Source organism: Bombus pascuorum, chromosome 1, assembly GCF_905332965.1.
Source record: "Bombus pascuorum chromosome 1, iyBomPasc1.1, whole genome shotgun sequence".
Classification (NCBI taxonomy): domain Eukaryota; kingdom Metazoa; phylum Arthropoda; class Insecta; order Hymenoptera; family Apidae; genus Bombus; species Bombus pascuorum.
This window is the reverse complement of record NC_083488.1, coordinates 21,723,715-21,731,852: the sequence shown is the minus strand read 5'-3', so window position 1 is coordinate 21,731,852 and position 8,138 is coordinate 21,723,715. Positions and strand designations below refer to the sequence as shown.

The window sequence follows — 8,138 nt, the reverse complement described above, 5'->3', positions numbered from 1 at the left end:
AGCACGCGTGCACTCGATACGCGTTGCACACGATCGCATACACACACGTACTCATACAGCTGCACATATACAGTACGTTGGGGCTGCTTAAATTGTAGCTGTGCCGGCCGGCGGCCACCGCCGTCGTATTTTCACCGCGGAACCAATTAACAGTTTTCACCTATTCCTTTTTAGTAGCTCGGTCGAACGAGATGGCCAAAAAAATAAAAAAAAATACGCTAAAAAAAAAATAATAAACGCGAAGCAGTGTATGCACGCGTCGGGAATAAAAGAAAGCATAACGAACGCTGATCGAGGCTGGGAGGGGAGTTGAAAATAGACGGGGGTGAGGGAAGAAAATGGATGAAAAAAGCGTTGCTGTGATGGCCTTATAGCGGCGGAAAAATCAACTTCGATTTTGTCGAATATACAAGGCGTTTCGTTGTTACCTGCGAATCGAGCGAAATCGAGCCGCTCGGTCGATGCTTCCGTTCGTACATAGAGCTGCTCGATAACCATGATTGATTGATATTGCAAAAAGCATAAGTGGTTTTAAATGAGAATAGCATGTAATAGAATATATTAACGTTTCTCTAAAGTCTATTAAAATTGTTTTCAATCGGAAATATTTATCAAGTCATTCGATATGGAGATAACTTAGAAGTGGAGAAAACCAGTTGTGCAATCTCAGGATTATTTACTATTTTCATTGTGTTTTATAATTATAACTGCGTTCCCTTTGTGGGGAAGAATATCTCCTGTTAATTATATTTATTATATTCTATTGATTACGTTATGTTATTCGAAAGGTAATGTTTCAATAATGGTCCGATGCAGAGGATTTAATATTTTAAATATCAGAATTTCCAATCGCCCGTTGACATTTTAAGGTCTCTTTATAGCCACAGTATCAAACGTAGAAACAGATATATAAAGGAATTAGAATTGTATAAACTTTATCCCACTTTTTTATATAAATGTATACAAATGAGGAAAAATCCTGGAATTTGATTAGAAATTAAAGGATAAAGGGAATAAAAAAACGAGATCAGGATAGAATGGAATTTATAAATTCAATAATTCATAAACAATATATACAAGACTTTGAAATTTTTTTTACAAAATCAGCTTTTTTTTCTTGGATACACGGCGATGCTGTTTGAGAAATCGATTCGAATTTTATAACTTCGGTGGCAGGGCTTTTAAAGCTATTTCGGCGCGGATTTCGTTAAGTGATACCAATAACCCGATGGGACAACAAGACGGGCCCTTCAGGATTCGGTGGAGGATAAACGTAGGGCCAGCAATCCCAAGGGATGTTATCTAATCCCGGCGGATTTGTTGATTCTACGACTTGTGCTTTCCAAAGCGCAATGTGGTTTCCATGTAGTGCTGGATTACCTTATTCTTTGCAGCCCTAAAGACCCTCCCGAAAACTTTACGCTGGTGTACCATTCTCGCAGTGTCTATTCCAGCCAATAAAAGTATCTCGTACTTAATCACGTTCGTCTTATGAAAATCGATCTTTGTATAAAGAAAATGAATAATGTAATTTAGATAAAATTATTATATAGAACTGTATTTTTTACATTCTTAAATTATTTATACATTTATGACTTTTCAATAGTTTTCAGCTATTTATATACACGAAAAAAATGACCACGAGCTTGACAAAATTAAAGAAAATACGAGTAAACGAAGAGCTTTTTCTTCGTTTCACTCGTCATCGTTTAATTCGTGCTATAAACATTTTTCATTAAAGACAAAGGAGATACTTAAGCGTCCACCTTTAGCTGGGATACTAGTGAGACACCCTGTATATTAAAAATATTACCTTCCTAACATAGTCCCATCTGAAGTTTCTCACGCAATTATTTATCACGTATCTTGTGGTTTCGAGATTTCAAAGTGATCTATGCTTTTTTATACAGAGTTGTATGTTTTATTTAAGTAAGCGTGTAACCCGTTTCGTGACGTATTCGTCAACCTGTAATATGTTGGTGTCCCAAGGTCATTTAAGGTCATTTAAGGTCATTGTAGGTTATGTATTACCGTTCAAATTACCTTTGCTGAATGTCATCAAGATTTAATTTTCCAGAATACGTATTGCGTAGATTCGGATGTAAATATGAATCTATATCACACTAATGATGTGATTTATCGTTATGTTTAATTATAGACGGAGGATAATCTGCTGCTAAATATCCCCATTATGTGTCACAGTTGCTTCGAGGGAATCAGTGTTATTGCATATAGTATTAAGTGCGCTGTTTTTCGATAATGATTTAATTTACGATGGCTCGCTATAGACCTAGCGAAATTGTCGATATGCTTGTGACTTTGAGAGAATGTGATGAATTTGGGAGAATTAGTTCTATCACTTCCGAGATGTTATTTAGGGATAGAGTAAATAATTGTATTGACGTCCAAGAACATCCTTTTGAATACGTGCGATAACGAACAATTTTTTGGACGGAGGTAAGTTTTGGACCGCAATAAATGACCTTGAATGATCTTAGAACACCAATATGTCGAAATTTGGCGAATTTATTAGCCACGGAACGAGCTACACGCCTACTTAAATAAAGACATATTAGTTCCGTATAAAAGCCACGAAGATCATCTTGAAATTTTAAAAATACGTCCATCTGGAGAAGATTTGTGATCAATGTAAGATGATCTTGCCGAAACAGGGTAAGTTTTATTTGTAACATATTTTAAGCGAGCTGTAGTTTGGGAAATAATAACGTGCGAAATTTCAAATGGGACACCCTCTATATGCATAACAGAATATAATACATATATAATAGATAATTCTCTGCAGAATATAATATGTAATATAATAAATATATATAATATTAAATTATACTGAAAATCATGCAGCAGTCACTGTAGCTCAGCAAAAGTCATTTTATAAGAAAATTACAAATCAAAATTACAGTATGCGATAAAACCTATGAACATTGTGAGATATATGCACATTTCGCGTTATACGAATCCATTTATACAAATATCAGCTCCAAACGTTTCTTTTCATATCATTTCATTAAGAAGCATTTTACTTTCATTACCATTTTGCAAATCGTGTTACGATTTATTTACAAAACGGAAGAAATTTGAAAGCAGTACAGAACCAATTCTTTTCCCTCCGTCCGAAAAAGAGTATCATCGCCCAAGAGGAAATACATTTTCCTTTTATCGATCAGAGCAGAGTAATCTATATTCACGGTTTCGCGAGAATATCGGAAGAAAAGAGAAAAGAGAGGGGAAAAAAAGGAAGGATTTTTCCGGTTGTGATTGTTATTATTCCGTACGGTAAAATCAGGCCGGATAACGCGTTATCGGGTCGAAATGTCCTCGGAAGCGCGCGAATCTCTGAGCGAAAAACAAAGATGTGAACGTCGTTTGCCCCGCGGTGGCACTCTCGTAACGCAGATTATTCTATTACACGTTACGTAAACAGAGATAAAGAGAAAGAGAAAGAAAGGGAGAAAGAAAAGAGAAACAGACGAGGGAAATGCTGTTCCACCGCTTTCCGCGTCTCGGTACCGCGATGTTGTTTGGCCTGAAAATACGTTATTGTTTCACCGCGATAAAAAATTCAACGTTTGGATAATTACATCAGAGTTGATCGATCCGGTTAGCCCCCGGCGGATTTCTACTGAGTTACTGACTTACTTTGCCTACCCTTTGCTGTTTTGCCGCGGAACAGATGTTTATACGACCGACGTAATAACGTTAAATTAAATTCTTTTTCGGATATTTCGCGTTAAGTTCCACATTTTCTAAGTCGTTCGCGATAGATATAATTCATCGTGTAGATTAATGCAGAGTATAGAAGAAGGTAGAGTGTAATCGAATTTCACTTCAATTCGTAGTTTCTAAATTTTACGTAATAATAATTATCAGTAGATTAATGCAGAGTATAGAAGAAGGTAGAGAGTAATCGAATTTCACTTCAATTCGTAGTTTCTAAATTTTACGTAATAATAATTATCAGTAGATTAGTGCAGAGTATAGAAGAAGGTAGAGAATAATCGAATTTCACTTCAATTCGTAGTTTCTAAATTTTACGTAATAATAATTATCAGTAGATTAGTGCAGAGTATAGAAGAAGGTAGAGAGTAATCGAATTTCACTTCAATTCGTAGTTTCTAAATTTTACGCAATAATAATTATCAGTAGGTTTATCATAGAACAAACTAGAATACGTATTACATTAAATATTTTAGAATTACGTGATCTCTAATTCAAATGTAGTTACATTGAAACTGTGGCGATTATCTTATCTTACCAAATATGTATCTATCTCGTAGAATATAGAATACAAATAAGAATTAAATAATCTTGAGGGATTGTTAGATGAACGAATGGAATAAATTGTCGATGAATGTTCTGGCTAATGGAATTTCGGTATGAATTTCCATTTTGTTTAATATCCTTGGTTCGTGAGAGATCGTGAACTGTATCGTAGAATATAGGATATTTGCATATGAAAATTATTTTATACTATCGTTAAATACTTCGACGTTCTGCCTCTTAGGTTCACATAGTGTACCACATTACACGCATAAATCCAAATTATAAAGGCCCTTTCTTCTCTTTCGTGACCGGGGGCACGCTCCGAACGAACAGGAGGCTCAGCTGCGTGTGCGCGCGCTCCAAACGAAAATGCGTCTATCCGTGCGGATTTCCAAGAGCAAGATAGAAGAACGAGCAAAGAACGAATCAGTTTTCGATAGAACCACCCGTGCGTGACAGCTGCGATTCTTTTTTCCGAATCTTTCTTTTCCTATTTCTTCCTCTCCCTTTCTCTCTCTCTCTCTCTCTCTCTCTCTCTCTCTTTCGATCTTTCAAACTTCATGTTTTGCCCGGCTACATAATCCCTTCGAGCAAGAGGAACCGTGAAAGAAGGAAGGAAAACCGAGAGAATCCAACGAAGATGAAATGAGAAACAGAGAAACGATGAAGGAAAAGCGATCCAAGTGAATCGACGAGAGGGAATAGAGTGAGAAAGAAAGAGAGAGAAAGAGAGAGGATAAACGTCGAAGAACAAGGACGAGGAAAACCGACGACCCCGCTGTTTGCCTTTTATTAAACTCTTGTTAAACGCCGCCTTTCTTCGCACACACAATTGAATCGGCAAAACAGCGAAGATAATGCTTCGACCGAGTTGTACACGGCCGAGGGCCAGGCTCTTCTACGTGGAAGACTTACCGCAAACACCAGCTTCTTGTACACCCTGAAATGGACACCGTGTAATCCGGCTTTTTATACGACAGTGCCGCATTGACCGGCTCCTCCAAGGCATGCACATCGGCTACTACTGGCTAATAAATACTGCCGTCATCTCTTTCTCTCTCTCTCTCCCTCTATACGTTTCCGTTTGTTCGTGAAAAAGAACCCTGAAAACGATTCTTCAACGACCGTGAAAATCGCACGGCCCACCCTCTTCCTGCCGGCATCGTTCACCTCTAATGAAAATATTTGGATATTTCGAGCAAGATTGGCGTGGCCCACGTTTCAAAGCGTGCCATTGTACGCCGTTGCTTCGAGAAGCTTGTAAGTAAGTACGTTTTTCCTTCGAACACGACTGGATTGGACATTATGAGGTATTTGATGCTTTCTGTGATTTTATTTGCAAGTTATGTGTATAACTATTATATTATATATTTGATGAATATTATTGGATGTACGCGTTTACTATGCGTACTATTTGTGTATTTATATTTTGTATCTTTTATGTTTGATATTTTTTGTTTTATTTTCATAATCCATATATGTCTACCATTCTTCTGAAAAGATGATTGAACGATAAGAACGATGAGATAAATATTATATAATATTTTGTTTTTCATAACACTATACGCTATCTGGTAGTCTTTGGAATCATGCTCGTGTCATTGATAATTCTCTTCTAGTTCTCTTGATAGTTTTTTCATTTGAACTTGTGCTTAAATAGTTCACAATTTCGTCCAATTCCGATAGCATCATATCGGTATAGTTTATCAAATCTTTCGAAATTATTTACTATAAATATGAACAAATGAATGTATAATAATCGTGGAATTAAATTGTTTGCATTTCTCGTGTCTATATTCGATGTGTAATAAATACTATCGTAATATCTTATCTTCTAATACCTTATGATAATGATTGCTTCAAACGTTTCATCAAGCCTCAGTAAAATTTATTGTTGACCAATAGTATCCCCAGTTAATTGGTCCAATGAAAAATCTATAGATCATACCAATGAATTAAGCAATCACCATTATCGTACTGATACGACATCCGACTTTTTATTTAAACCATTTAAATCACAGAGTACAAAATATTATGATAGAAATGTTATAATTGTAACTTGAAATCAACTGAAAAAATCTCTGATTTTAAGAAGCTTGTATCAAAGGAAAGTTGTAAAGCTCAAAGTATATTTTCTCTATTCTGGTATCGACATGAATTTCACCAGATTTCCAAGTGTATCTAGCCTCCAGTAACGGCCGATTTAATTATCGTTATCCGTAACCCCTTCGATCTATTCGCATTTGTCATGTTCTTCAAAACAGTTTTAATTGCAGTTCGATAAGACCGGAAATCAAAGGTTATAAACAGCAAAATACCGACACAAAGTGGCACGAGATATCGTGGAATGCGTGTTGCAATTCGTAGAATTGCAATGGGAGTCCGAGTCACGTACAAAATAAGCGCGTAATACATTTAATAACCCTTGTGCAGTTCGTCGACAATTTTTCTACCTATTCCTCTCCTCTTTCAAATAAACTTTCCAATTTTATAGAAAAACCATCGATAACAAATTTCTGTACATTAAATTTGTTTTGAAATTGAAAAAAGGGGAATACGATTCAAGAACCATCGTTGAATTTATTATTAAACGATACCGGTAACGTCGATTATTATATTTGTAAGTTCGTTAAAAAATAAGTTACGGTACAGTCAATTTCTCGTTACGATTTTTTTTTTTTTTTTTTTACAATTACCACCATCGACAAAAGAAAGGACGGGAGAGACGGAAGCGTGGAAATCAAATGGAAGGAAGAAAGAAAAAAGAGAATATAGTTGTGCACAGTTTATAAACAATGTTTATTTTCTGCAATTTTACTTCTGTTCCATATCGTTTCGTTCTTTTTTCTTTTCCTGTTTTAATTCTCTTTTACAATCATAGGAGCAGCCTACATTTAACGTGATTGAAAAATCTTGCGCTATTGCGAGTGTGAATGTTGAATATGTATACAGCAAATATACATGTACATAACACACACACATATATATATACACATACCTTTTCATTTCATTCTTATCTTATTTTATATAATGTATATCGAGGTAAAAACTAAGTACTCATACAAAACGTAGATCAACATTTTTTTATTCTTTATTTTTTTCACTTTTCTCTTTCTCGTTCTGGTGGGATATCGTTTATAAGGGCACATTATAGGACTCTCTATGTGTACATACATATACATATGCATGTGTTCTCTATACATATATTATATATACACATACATTTTACATACTTTCAAAGAGATATGACATCCGGATATCGCTTTCTTCGTTCAACTCGACTCAACAAAATTCCACAATATACCTGTGTGATTCTCTTCCTTCCCCTTCTGCTTGTCTTTCTTTCTTCTATTTTTCCTTTCCCTTCTCTCCCTTCCTCGTTTCTAAGCATTTTACAACTCGCTTTTCGCTCCCTATTGACTAGTGACACTGATAATTGACTAATAAATACTGACCTGCTACGAGATTAAGGTATACAATGGATTGGAGGAGACAGCTAAGCTTCTTTTACACGAATCAAGCGCTGCTATATTTTACGCAACTCAAATTCGTTTTATATAGTCTTAATGTTACTTACTAGGAGACGATGGCACGTTGGATTGACGTAAGGAAAAAGAAGTAAAAGAACACGAGATAGGAAAGACCGTATGAAAGAAGAGGGAGAGCGTAATTAGGAATAATCGAAATAATCGTTGGAAATTGCAGCGATCTCCTACAGCGACTTAACGCACGTACCAAAGTTTAATCCGCGATGACAAATTTCGAGATATATATATAATACATAATTATCTTTTGGCATCGAAAAGAGACAGAAGAACCAAAAGATTCATAAACATCTCTAATCACCTCGACCTGTT

General features: G+C 35.7%; 1 long non-coding RNA gene across 1 annotated transcript; it reads left to right on the top strand.

Annotated features, from left to right (window-relative positions):
* The first annotated feature begins 5,014 nt into the window (after positions 1-5,014).
* On the top strand, positions 5,015-7,751 carry LOC132908223 (uncharacterized). The gene is made up of 2 exons (XR_009658329.1): positions 5,015-5,545; positions 6,558-7,751. It is a non-coding gene; the product is annotated as an uncharacterized LOC132908223 (long non-coding RNA).
* Positions 7,752-8,138: the final 387 nt, after the last annotated feature.